Raw genomic sequence first — 14192 nt, forward strand, 5'->3', positions numbered from 1 at the left:
AGCAATTGCACAATCGCTAGAAAGCAAGTTCCTTCAAACTACAGGCAGAGACAAAAGAAAATGGTATCCGCGAGTTCATTGGACTCTGGGGAAGTAGATAGCGGGCCTCATTGCCGAAATCCCAAACGAACCCTTTACCTAATCCAGGGCCGGCCAGAACAAATCAGTTGGACGGGCATTTGATTTCCATAGAAGGGCACGTTTTTTTCCCCACAGGCTCCTACATTTAAATGGGTTTGAGAGTAAAGGTATGTAATTTAACTGTAAAAATGTTTTACCTTTTAAAGTCGCATGAACACAACCAGTCATGATGTTTTCACCTCACTGTCAAAAAAAAAATCACTTCAAATAGTAGATTACCTTTGCACGTTCGTCCAAAATAATTCTAGCATCCGAACAGCGCACTGTGCACCCGCCAACTTTCCTTCAACTCACAAGTGGCTGAAACAAATCTCACTGGAGAAAGCATCCGAGAGAGCGAAACAGCATCTCTCTGCCTTACTATATGTAGCAGATGTAATCTGATGATGTTTGGCCAATAAAGTATGACATGACATACTCTTTTTTTTTTTTGTCCAGACAGCATACATGGACTACACATACTGAGCCAGAAGGGCACTGTGTTTCTCACTCTAATACTTTATCTAAGATTGATGAGTCTTTCTGTCGGTGTGCAGCTTGGTCAAAACAATATTCAAATATTGGTGCTCTCTGGAGCAGGTTTTGATCAAAGATCTCTCTGTACTTTGTACCATTAATCTTTGCCTCGATCCTAACTAGTCCCCCAGTCCTTGCCGCTGAAAAACATCCCACAGCATGATGCTGCCACCACCATGTTTCACCGTAAGGATGGTGCCAAGTTTCCTCCAGACGTGATGCTTGACATTCAGGCCAAAAGAGTTCAATCTTGGTTTCATCAGACCAGAGAATCTTGTTTCTCATGGTCAGAGTCTTTAGGTGCCTTTTGGCGAACTCCAAGCGGGCTGTCGTGTGTCTTTTACTGTAGAGTGTCTTCCGTCTGGCCAATCCACCATAATTGATTGGTGCAGTGCTGCAGAGATGGTTGTCCTTCTGGAAGGTTCTCCCATCTCCACAGAGCAAATCTAGAGCTCTGTCAGACCATTGGGTTGTTGGTCACCTCACTGACAAGGACCATTCTCCCCCGAATGCTCAGTTTGGCCAGCCGGCCAGCTCTAGGAAGAGTATTGGTGGTTCCAAACTGTATTTGGGGAATTTCTCTCTGTTCTTTGCTACTGTACATTCATCTTTCCCTCAAGCCTGACTAATGTCCTAGTCCCTGCCACTGAAAAACATCCCCACTGCCTGATGCTGCCACCACCATGCGTCATTGTAGGGATGGCGCCAGGTTTCCTCCAGACGTGACTCTTCGCATTCAGGCCAAAGAGTTCAATCTTGCTTTCATCAGACCAGAGAATATTGTTTCTCATGGTCAGAGTCCTTTAGGTGCCTTTTAGCAAACTCTAAGCGGGCTGTCATGAAGGGGCTTCCGTCTAGCCACTCTACCATAAAGGCCTGATTGGTGGAGTGCTGCAGAGATGGTTGTCCTTCTGGAATGTTCTCCCATGTCCACAGAGGAACTCTGGAGTTCTGTCAAAGTGACCATAGCATTCTTGATCACCTCCTTGATAAAGACCCTTCTCCCCTGATTGCTCAGTTTGGCTGGGCGGCCAGACCTAGGAAGAGTCTTGGTGGTTCCAAACTTCCATTTAAGAATGATGGAGGGCACTGTGTTCTTGAGAACCTCGTTTTGGTAACCTTCCCCAGATCTGTTTCTCGACACAATCCTGTCTCGGAGCCCAACAGACAATTCCTTCGACCTCATGGCCTGATTTTTGCTCTGACAGGCAATGTCAACTGTGGACCTTATATAGACAGGTGCGTGCCTTTCCAAATCATGTCCAATCAATTGAATTTTCCACAGGTGGACTGCAATCAAGTTGTAGAAACATCTCAAGGATGATCAATATAAACAGGATGCAAAGGGTCTGAATACTTATATAAAGAAGGTATCTGTTTTTAATTTTTAAAAATGTGCAACAATTTCAAAAAAACTGTTTTCGCTTTGTCATGATGGGTTAGTGTGTAGATTGCTGAGGAATTTTATTTAATTATTTTTTGAATAAGGCTGGAACGTAACAAAATGTGGAAAAGGTCAAGGGGTCTGAATTACTTCCCAAAGGCACTGTACAACCATTGCTATGCAATTTGTAAACATAGTATCTACTGCACTCTGAATTGCAATTTTCTACTGAATATTTTGAACAATATAAACCTAAGAGTAAAAATCATAGTATAAATACAAATGATCTTGTGTATTTACATATTTTAAATAAAGTATTTCAAATTATATCAAATTTATGATTTATGAATCAGTTTTGGCATGAACTTTATTGTATGCATAATTTAAAATACAATCTGTGCATATTACTGTATTGAACAAAAATATAAACGCAACAAGCAACAATTTCAAAGATTTTCCTGAGTAACAGTTCATATAAGGAAATCAGTCAATTGAAATAAATTAACTAGGCCCTTCACATAACTGGGAATATAGATATGCATCTTTTGGTCACAGATACCTAAAGAAAAAGGTAGGGGTGTGACCACCATTTGCCTCATGCAGTGCGACATCTCCTTCACATAGAGTTGATCAGGCTGTTGATTGTGTCCTGTGGAATGTTGTCCCACTCCTCTTCAATGGCTGGAACGCGCCATTCGTACATGTCCTTCGAGAGCATCTCAAACGTGATCAATGGGTGACATGTCTGGTGAACATGCAGGCCATGGTAGAACTGGGACATTTTCAGATTTCTGGATTTGTGTAGATGAGACATGGGGCCGTGCATGATCATGCCGAAACAGGAGGTGATGGTGTCAGATGAATGGCACGACAATGGGCCTCAGGATCTCGCAACGGTATCTCTGTGCATTCAAATTGCCATTGATAAATTGCAATTGTGATCGTTGTCGGCAGCTTAAGCCCGCCCATACCATATACAGTGCCTTGCGAAAGTATTCGGCCCCCTTGAACTTTGCGACCTTTTGCCACATTTCAGGCTTCAAACATAAAGATATAAAACTGTATTTTTTTGTGAAGAATCAACAACAAATGGGACACAATCATGAAGTGGAACGACATTTATTGGATATTTCAAACTTTTTTAACAAATCAAAAACTGAAAAATTGGGCGTGCAAAATTATTCAGCCCCTTTACTTTCAGTGCAGCAAACTCTCTCCAGAAGTTCAGTGAGGATCTCTGAATGATCCAATGTTGACCTAAATGACTAATGATGATAAATACAATCCACCTGTATGTAATCAAGTCTCCGTATAAATGCACCTGCACTGTGATAGTCTCAGAGGTCCGTTAAAAGCGCAGAGAGCATCATGAAGAACAAGGAACACACCAGGCAGGTCCGAGATACTGTTGTGAAGAAGTTTAAAGCCGGATTTGGATACAAAAAGATTTCCCAAGCTTTAAACATCTCAAGGAGCACTGTGCAAGCGATAATATTGAAATGGAAGGAGTATCAGACCACTGCAAATCTACCAAGACCTGGCCGTCCCTCTAAACTTTCAGCTCATACAAGGAGAAGACTGATCAGAGATGCAGCCAAGAGGCCCATGATCACTCTGGATGAACTGCAGAGATCTACAGCTGAGGTGGGAGACTCTGTCCATAGGACAACAATCAGTCGTATATTGCACAAATCTGGCCTTTATGGAAGAGTGGCAAGAAGAAAGCCATTTCTTAAAAGATATCCATAAAAAGTGTTGTTTAAAGTTTGCCACAAGCCACCTGGGAGACACACCAAACATGTGGAAGAAGGTGCTCTGGTCAGATGAAACCAAAATTGAACTTTTTGGCAACAATGCAAAACATTATGTTTGGCGTAAAAGCAACACAGCTCATCACCCTGAACACACCATCCCCACTGTCAAACATGGTGGTGGCAGCATCATGGTTTGGGCCTGCTTTTCTTCAGCAGGGACAGGGAAGATGGTTAAAATTGATGGGAAGATGGATGGAGCCAAATACAGGACCATTCTGGAAGAAAACCTGATGGAGTCTGCAAAAGATCTGAGACTGGGACGGAGATTGGTCTTCCAACAAGACAATGATCCAAAACATAAAGCAAAATCTACAATGGAATGGTTCAAAAATAAACATATCCAGGTGTTAGAATGGCCAAGTCAAAGTCCAGACCTGAATCCAATTGAGAATCTGTGGAAAGAACTGAAAACTGCTGTTCACAAATGCTCTCCATCCAACCTCACTGAGCTCGAGCTGTTTTGCAAGGAGGAATGGGAAAAAATTCAGTCTCTCGATGTGCAAAACTGATAGAGACATACCCCAAGCGCCTTACAGCTGTAATTGCAGCAAAAGGTGGCGCTACAAAGTATTAACTTAAGGGGGCTGAATAATTTTGCACGCCCAATTTTTCAGTTTTTGATTTGTTAAAAAAGTTTGAAATATCCAATAAATGTCGTTCCACTTCATGATTGTGTCCCACTTGTTGTTGATTCTTCACAAAAAAATACAGTTTTATATCTTTATGTTTGAAGCCTGAAATGTGGCAAAAGGTCGCAAAGTTCAAGGGGGCCGAATACTTTCGCAAGGCACTGTACACTTGGTCTGCAGTTGTGAGGCCAGTTGGACATACTGCTAAATTCTCGAAAACAAAGAGAAATTAACATTAAACTCTCTGGCAGCCTCCCGGGTGGCGCAGTGGTTAAGGGCGCTGTACTGCAGCTCCAGCTGTGCCACCAGAGACCCTGAGTTCGCGCCCAGGCTCTGTCGTAACCGGTCGCGACCGGGAGGTCCGTGGGCCAACGCACAATTGGCATAGCGTCGTCCGGGTTAGGGAGGGCTTGGTCGGTAGGGATATCCTCGTCTCATCGTGCACCAGTGACTCCTGTGGTGGTCCGGGCGCAGTGCGCGCCAGCCAAGGTTGCCAGGTGGACTTTTATTGTTCCCATCATGCTGTTTAGTCAGCTTCTTGATCAGGTGGATGGATTGTCTTGGCAAAGGAGAAATGCACAGAACATTTCTGGAATATTTTATTTCAGCTCATGATATATGCCATCATTAACACTTTACATGTTGCATTTATATTTTTGTTCAATGTAGTTTCATGAATGAGGCCTCTCAAATCTTTCCGATCGTATTACTCTGTGGGTGAGCCAGAGGAGCACAGGAGGCCCAAAGTGAAATATGCTGCAAGGTGAGGTGCTGTTGTAACATTTACCCTGATAAGGGAAGAGAGATAGAAAGGCTGAATACTCAGACTGTATGGGAGTTAACGCTCTCTCTCTCTGTGTGTGTGTGTGTGTGTGTGTGTGTGTGTGTGTGTGTGTGTGTGTGTGTGTGTGTGTGTGTGTGTGTTGAAGTGTCTCTGAACACCCATGTGTACAGATTCCCAGGGTACATAGTAGGAACATGTAAAAGTCATGGGATTCTGTAGTGTTTAATCTAGATACCCTAATAACGATGCCTAGCTCCATCAGTGAGACTGTTCCACCTTCAAAATCCCATACGCCTCCTTGAAGCCCCTTGAATTCTTATCTCTAGTCTCCAGGTCAGAGCTGTGGTTAGACATGTTGATTAAAGTGGGTCAGGCTGTCTACGCGTCCCAGGAGTCTTAAGGTATTTTCTCATGTGTGCATCTAGCTGAGGGTTGGGACATCAGAGAGAATGATTGATAGGGTACTTGAAGGCATTGGAGAGCTGATTCAGTCAGCCTTTTCTGTGCTCAATCCGCCACACTCATGTTTACTGTCATTTATCAGGGTCGTGTTCAATAGGCAACTAAGTGTAAGAAAGTGAATTGAAACAGGAAGGGACTATTTGGACTTGTGCTATAAGAAACTAATTTGGGTTTTAAAACATTTTCCTTTTAGTGCCCTAATGAGCACAAACCAGATTTATTTAACTAGGTAAGTCAGTTAAGAACAAATTCTTATTTACAATGACGGCCTACCCCGGCCAAACCCTAACCAGGACGACGCTGGGCCAATTTTGCGCTGCTCTATGGGACTCCAAAACACGGGCGGTTGTGATACAGCTTGGAATCGAACCAGGGTCTGCAGTGACACCCCTAGCACAGATGCAGTGCCTTAGGCCTCTGCGCTACTCGAGAGCCCATGGAGGTATTCCACAACAGATTCAGTAGATCTTACTCAAATATTCTCAAAGGTCACCTCCATAGCTTCATCATACAAGTGAATGACCAGTATAAAAACTACTATCTCAGCTATGAAAACCATCAAGACATTAAAGTGGCAATCAGCAGTTGAAACAATAAAGTGTTCTCCCCGCCACTGTTTCACCAAAAAGCTAACCACTCAATTTCATAGATCAAGCTATGGATGCAAGGACTGACCATCCATGATATAAAAATTATAGTAATCATATTTTGAGGCTATACAGTGTTTGTATACATTGACTGTGTTTGCAAACATTGGAGTAATACGAGCTTATATTGTGGGTTTTGATGGGTTACGACAGTTGAACTCATGAGACATTTCTAAGTTATATTCTTCAAGAATCAATGGGTACCTATTATTAATTTCTAAGTAAAAAAAAATGGATGTAGTTACTTCAGATTGTCCCTTTAAAGAACTGTCAAACATAATGAGGCTGATGTACCACTAAGGTCAATTACTTTATTTTCATTTTAAAAAAAACAGGTCCATTATTTTTAGTACAGTCAACTTGATGTGAAACAAAACTAAAATTAGAAAAGGCATAGAGTCATTCGAAGAGTAAAATTAAACAGGGAAGACTGAGGCAGAGACACAATCAACAATCAGAGTTCCTATAGAATAACCCTTACTGGTACTCACATTAGTGTTTGTGAAACTGTCTGTGTGGATCTGATTTACCATGGAAGTTAGAAAGCGTACATTAGTAAGAGAGACGACCAAGAGGACACCTATTCCCAATTTACAGAAAAGGTTCACTAAACCAGAAGTAACAGTCTGTGCTTGCACACGGAGGGCCAAAAGAACCGTCTGGATTATGCTTCCTGATTGGATGGCCGACAAAGGGTATTTTTCTGGATAATGTCCATTGGTGAGAACAATGGCGAGAGGAAGCTCTGAGTCCAGGTCCCCCGAGACGTGGCTCTGGGAAGAATAAAGAGAAGAGAAAGGTTCAGTACGTCAGTCCAGATATCATATTTGAAATTGCAGAGGGAGAGTGAGAGAAAGGCGGGGGTTGACTCATGTGGAATTCAATTTACCATGCCTTTGGTGACTTCTTCCCAGGCTTGTTTTTACAACATGGTGCTCAAAACGACACAGGCAATTAAAAAAAGGGATTAAAAACACAGCCGATCGAGGAGAATGACGACAGCGCTCTCCAATTCACAGTGAATTACTCATCAACGCTGCCACAAATAAAAGATAATCATTTGCACAAACTATAAAAAAACAGCATGGAGCTACACAAGTTCAATTGGAGACATGAAGCATAATCATTAAATCTAGACGTCTTGTCAGTCAGCCATGCAAGCAGCACAGAGATCAGGATTGCGTTCAGTGGGTTGTAATGTTTGATTTTTCAGATAGAAATATATCATGCAGAACTGGTCCTCAGTCAAGTCAAATCATGTCAGCTCTACAAAATACAGTGGGAAGAAAATGTATGTGAGAACCCTTTGGAATTACCTGGACTTCTGCATAAAATGGTAATACAATTTTATCTGATCTTCATCTAGGTCATAACAATAGACAAACAGTCTGCTTAAACTAATAACAAACAACTATATGTTTTCATGTGTTTATTGAACACATCGTGTAAACAGTGCAAGGTGGAAAAAGTATGCAAACCCTTGGATTTAATAACGGGTTGACCCTTCTTTGGCAGCAATAACCGCAACCGAATGTTTTCAGTAGTTGCGGATCAGACCTGCACAATGGTTAGGAGGAATTTGGGATCATTCCTCTTTTACAAAACTGTTTCAGTTTTGCAATATTCTTGGGGTGTCTTGCAAAGGTCGACCGATTAATAAGAATGTGTTCTTAACTGACTTTCCTAGTTAAATAAAGGTCTAAAAAATATATTTTTTTAAATCAGCAAATCGGTGCCCAAAAATACCGATTTCCGATTGTTATGAAAACTTGAAATCGGTATTTTTGGACGCCGATTTGCTGATTAAACATTTTTTTTTTAGACCTTTATTTAACTAGAAAAGTCTGTTAAGAACACATTCTTATTTTCAATGATGGCCTAGGAACGGTGGGTTAACTGCCTTGTTCAGGGGCAGAACGACAGATTTTCACCTTGTCAGCTCGGGGGATCCAATCTTGCAACCCTACAGTTAACTAGACCAACGCAATAACGACCTGCATCTCTCTCGTTGCACTCCACAAGGAGACTGCCTGTTACGCGAATGCAGTAAGCCAAGGTAAGTTGCTAGCTAGCATTAAACTTATCTAATAAAAAAACAATCAATCATAATCTCTAGTTAACTACACATGGTTGATGATATTACCTAGCATGTCCTGCGTTGCATATAATCTGACTGAGCATACAAGTATCTGACTGAGCGGTGGTAGGCAGAAGCAGGCGAGTAAACATTCATTCAAACAGCACTTTCGTGCGGTTTGCCAGCAGCTCTTCGTTGTGCGTCAAGCATTGAGCTGTTTATGACTTCAAGCCTATCAACTCCCGAGAGGAGGCTCGTGTAACCGAAGTGAAATGGCTAGCTAGTTAGCGTGCGCTAATTGTCGTTGTGTTGCTGATTCCAGCCCAGGGAGGAGCGAGGAGAGGGACGGAAGCAATACTTTTACACTGGCAATACTAAAGTCCCTATAAGAACATTCAATAGTCAAAGGTTAATGAAATACAAATGGTATAGAGGGAAATAGTCCTATAATAACTACAACCTAAAACTTCTTACCTGGGAATATTGAAGACTCATGTTAAAAGGAACCACCAGCTTTCATATGTTCTCATGTTCTGAGCAAGGAACTGAAACTTTAGCTTACTTACATAGCACATATTGCACTTTTATTTTCTTCTCCAACACTTTGTTTTTGCATTATTTAAACAAGTTTCATTTACTTGAGGCTAAATTGATTTTATTGATGTATTATATTAAGTTAAAATAAGTGTTCATTCAGTATTGTTGTAATTGTCATTATTAAGTCTCCAACTTCCGGCGCCGACAGAGATGGCCGCCTCGCTTCGCGTTCCTAGGAAACTATGCAGTTTTTTTAAATTTTTACGTGTTATTTCTTACATTGGTACCCCAGGTCATCTTAGGTTTCATTACATACAGTCGAGAAGAACTACTGAATATAAGAGCAGCGTCAACTCACCATCAGTACGACCAAGAATATGACTTTCGCGAAGCGGATCCTGTGTTCTGCCTTTCACCCAGGACAACGGAATGGATCCCAGCCTGCGACCCAAAAAAACGACTTCGTAAAAGAGGGAAACGAAGCGGTCTTCTGGTCAGGCTCTGGAGACGGGCACATCGCGCACCACTCCCTAGCATACTTCTCGCCAATGTCCAGTCTCTTGACAACAAGGTTGATGAAATCCGAGCAAGGGTAGCATTCCAGAGGGACATCAGGGACTGTAACGTTCTTTGCTTCACGGAAACATGGCTCACTGGAGAGACGCTATCGGAGTCGGTGCAGCCAGCTGGTTTCCCCACGCATCGCGCCGACAGAAACAAACATCTTTCTGGTAAGAAGAGGGGCGGGGGCGTTTGCTTTATGGTTAACGAGACGTGGTGTGGTCACAACAACATACAGGAACTCAAGTCCTTCTGTTCACCTGATTTAGAATTCCTCACAATCAAATGTCGACCGCATTATCTACCAAGGGAATTCTCTTCGATTATAATCACAGCCGTATATATTCCCCCCCAAGCAGACACATCGATGGCTCTGAACAAACTTTATTTGACTCTTTGCAAACTGGAATCCACATATCCTGAGGCTGCATTCATTGTAGCTGGAGATTTTAACAAGGCTAATCTGAAAACAAGACTCCCTAAATTGTATCAGCATATCGATTGCGCAACCAGGGCTGGCAAAACCTTGGATCATTGCTATTCTAACTTCCGCAACGCATATAAGGCCCTCCCCCGCTCTCCTTTTGGAAAAGCTGACAACGACTCCATTCTGTTGCTCCCTGCCTACAGACAGAAGCTAAAACAAGAAGCTCCCGCGCTGAGGTCTGTTCAACGCTGGTCTGACCAATCTGATTCCACACTCCAAGACTGCTTCCATCACGTGGACTGGGATATGTTTCGTATTGCGTCAAACAACAACATTGACGAATACGCTGATTCGGTGAGCGAGTTCATGAGAACGTGCGTTGAAGATGTCGTTCCCATAGCAACGATTAAAACATTCCCAAACCAGAAACCGTGGATTGATGGCAGCATTCGCGTGAAACTGAAAGCGCGAACCACTGCTTTTAATCAGGGCAAGGTGACCGGAAACATGACCGAATACAAACAGTGTAGCTATTCCCTCCGCAAGGCAATCAAACAAGCTAAGCGTCAGTATAGAGACAAAGTAGAATCGCAATTCAACGGCTCAGACACAAGAGGTATGTGGCAGGGTCTACAGTCAATCACGGATTACAAAAAGAAAACCAGCCCAGTCACGGACCAGGATGTCTTGCTCCCAGGCAGACTAAATAACTTTTTGCCCGCTTTGAGGACAATACAGTGCCACTGACACGGCCCGCAACCAAAACATGTGGACTCTCCTTCACTGCAGCCGAGGTGAGTAGAACATTTAAACGTGTTAACCCTCGCAAGGCTGCAGGCCCAGACGGCATCCCCAGCCGCGCCCTTAGAGCAAGCGCGGACCAGCTGGCTGGTGTGTTTACGGACATATTCAATCAATCCCTATCCCAGTCTGCTGTTCCCACATGCTTCAAGAGGGCCACCATTGTTCCTGTTCCCAAGAAAGCTAAGGTAACCAACAACGACGAGACGGCCTACAGGGAGGAGGTGAGGGCCCTCGGAGTGTGGTGTCAGGAAAATAACCTCACACTCAACGTCAACAAAACTAAGGAGATGATTGTGGACTTCAGGAAACAGCAGAGGGAACACCCCCCTATCCACATCGATGGAACAGTAGTGGGGAGGGTAGTAAGTTTTAAGTTCCTCGGCGTACACATCACAAACAAACTGAATTGGTCCAGCCACACAGACAGCATCGTGATAAAGGCGCAGCAGCGCCTCTTCAAGCTCAGGAGGCTGAAGAAATTCGGCTTGTCACCAAAAGCACTCACAAACTTCTACAGATGCACAATCGAGAGCATCCTGTCCGGCTGTATCACCGCCTGGTACGGCAACTGCTCCTCCCACAACCGTAAGGCTCTCCAGAGGGTAGTGAGGTCTGCACAACGCATCACTGAGGGCAAACTACCTGCCCTCCAGGACACCTACACCACCCGATGTTACAGGAAGGCCATAAAGTTCATCAAGGACAACAACCACCCGAGCCACTGCCTGTTCACCCTGCTATCATCCAGAAGGCGAGGTCAGTACAGGTGCATCAAAGGTGGGACCGAGAGACTGAAAAACAGCTTCTATCTCAAGGCCATCAGACTGTTAAACAGCCACCACTAACATTGAGTGGCTGCTGCCAACACACTGACTCAACTCCAGCCACTTTAATAATGGGAATTGATGGGAAATGTAAAATATATCACTAGCCACTTTAAACAATGCTACTTAATATAATGTTTACATACCCTACATTATTCATCTCATATGTATACGTATATACTGTACTCTATATCATCTACTGCATCTTTATGTAATACATGTATCACTAGCCACTTTAACTATGCCACTTTGTTTACATACTCATCTCATATGTATATACTGTACTCGATACCATCTACTGCATCTTGCCTATGCCGCTCTGTACCATCACTCATTCATATATCTTTATGTACATATTCTTTATCCCCTTACACTTGTGTATATAAGGTAGTAGTTTTGGAATTGTTAGTTAGATTACTCGTTGGTTATTACTGTATTGTCGGAACTAGAACCACAAGCATTTCGCTACACTCGCATTAACATCTGCTAACCATGTGTATGTGACAAATAAAATTTGATTTGATTTATTACAAATACATTTTTATTTTATTTTAAATAGGCCGATTATTCGGTATCGGCTTTTTTGGTCCTCCAATAATCGGTATCGGCGTTAAATCATAATCGGTCGACCTCTAGTGTCTTGTGTAAACTGCTCGAGGTCATGCCACTGCATCTCAATCGGGTTGAGGTCAGGACTCCGATTTGCTGATTAAACATTTTTAAGGTGACCGGAAACATGACCGAATACAAACAGTGTAGCTATTCCCTCCGCAAGGCAATCAAACAAGGTAAGCGTCAGTATAGAGACAAAGTAGAATCGCAATTCAACGGCTCAGACACAAGAGGTATGTGGCAGGGTCTACAGTCAATCACGGATTACAAAAAGAAAACCAGCCCAGTCACGGACCAGGATGTCTTGCTCCCAGGCAGACTAAATAACTTTTTTGCCCGCTTTGAGGACAATACAGTGCCACTGACACGGCCCGCAACCAAAACAAGCGGACTCTCCTTCACTGCAGCCGAGGTGAGTAGAACATTTAAACGTGTTAACCCTCGCAAGGCTGCAGGCCCAGACGGCATCCCCAGCCGCGCCCTTAGAGCAAGCGCGGACCAGCTGGCTGGTGTGTTTACGGACATATTCAATCAATCCCTATCCCAGTCTGCTGTTCCCACATGCTTCAAGAGGGCCACCATTGTTCCTGTTCCCAAGAAAGCTAAGGTAACTGAGCTAAATGACTACCACCCCGTAGCACTCACTTCCGTCATCATGAAGTGCTTTGAGAGACTAGTCAAGGACCATATCACCTCCACCCTACCTGACACCCTAGACCCACTCCAATTTGCTTACCGCCCAAATAGGTCCACAGACGATGCAATCTCAACCACACTGCACACTGCCCTAAACCATCTGGACAAGAGGAATACCTATGTGAGAATGCTGTTCATCGACTACAGCTCAGCATTTAACACCATAGTACCCTCCAAACCCGTCATCAAGCTCGAGACCCTGGGTCTCGACCCCGCCCTGTGCAACTGGGTACTGGACTTCCTGACGGGCTGCCCCCAGGTGGTGAGGGTAGGTAACAACATCTCCACCCCGCTGATCCTCAACACTGGGGCCCCACAAGGGTGTGTTCTGAGCCCTCTCCTGTACTCCCTGTTCACCTACGACTGCGTGGCCACGCACGCCTCCAACTCAATCATCAAGTTTGCGGACGACAGAACAGTGGTAGGCTTGATTACCAACAACGACGAGACGGCCTACAGGGAGGAGGTGAGGGCCCTCGGAGTGTGGTGTCAGGAAAATAACCTCACACTCAACGTCAACAAAACTAAGGAGATGATTGTGGACTTCAGGAAACAGCAGAGGGAACACCCCCCTATCCACATCGATGGAACAGTAGTGGGGAGGGTAGTAAGTTTTAAGTTCCTCGGCGTACACATCACAAACAAACTGAATTGGTCCAGCCACACAGACAGCATCGTGATAAAGGCGCAGCAGCGCCTCTTCAAGCTCAGGAGGCTGAAGAAATTCGGCTTGTCACCAAAAGCACTCACAAACTTCTACAGATGCACAATCGAGAGCATCCTGTCCGGCTGTATCACCGCCTGGTACGGCAACTGCTCCTCCCACAACCGTAAGGCTCTCCAGAGGGTAGTGAGGTCTGCACAACGCATCACTGAGGGCAAACTACCTGCCCTCCAGGACACCTACACCACCCGATGTTACAGGAAGGCCATAAAGTTCATCAAGGACAACAACCACCCGAGCCACTGCCTGTTCACCCTGCTATCATCCAGAAGGCGAGGTCAGTACAGGTGCATCAAAGGTGGGACCGAGAGACTGAAAAACAGCTTCTATCTCAAGGCCATCAGACTGTTAAACAGCCACCACTAACATTGAGTGGCTGCTGCCAACACACTGACTCAACTCCAGCCACTTTAATAATGGGAATTGATGGGAAATGTAAAATATATCACTAGCCACTTTAAACAATGCTACTTAATATAATGTTTACATACCCTACATTATTCATCTCATATGTATACGTATATACTGTACTCTATATCATCTACTGCATCTT

General features: G+C 43.9%; 1 protein-coding gene across 1 annotated transcript in view; it reads right to left on the reverse strand.

Moving 5' to 3' along the window:
• Positions 1–6668: 6668 nt before the first annotated feature.
• Positions 6669–14192, reverse strand: part of LOC112223149 (2-oxoisovalerate dehydrogenase subunit beta, mitochondrial) — an 89121-nt gene continuing 81597 nt past the window's right edge. Inside the window, exon 11 of the mRNA XM_024386155.2 lies at positions 6669–7150. The gene's annotated coding sequence lies outside the window, so the exon portion shown is untranslated. The remainder of the gene's footprint in view (positions 7151–14192) is intronic.

Source organism: Oncorhynchus tshawytscha, linkage group LG23 (assembly GCF_018296145.1).
Source record: "Oncorhynchus tshawytscha isolate Ot180627B linkage group LG23, Otsh_v2.0, whole genome shotgun sequence".
In the NCBI taxonomy this organism is placed as follows: domain Eukaryota; kingdom Metazoa; phylum Chordata; class Actinopteri; order Salmoniformes; family Salmonidae; genus Oncorhynchus; species Oncorhynchus tshawytscha.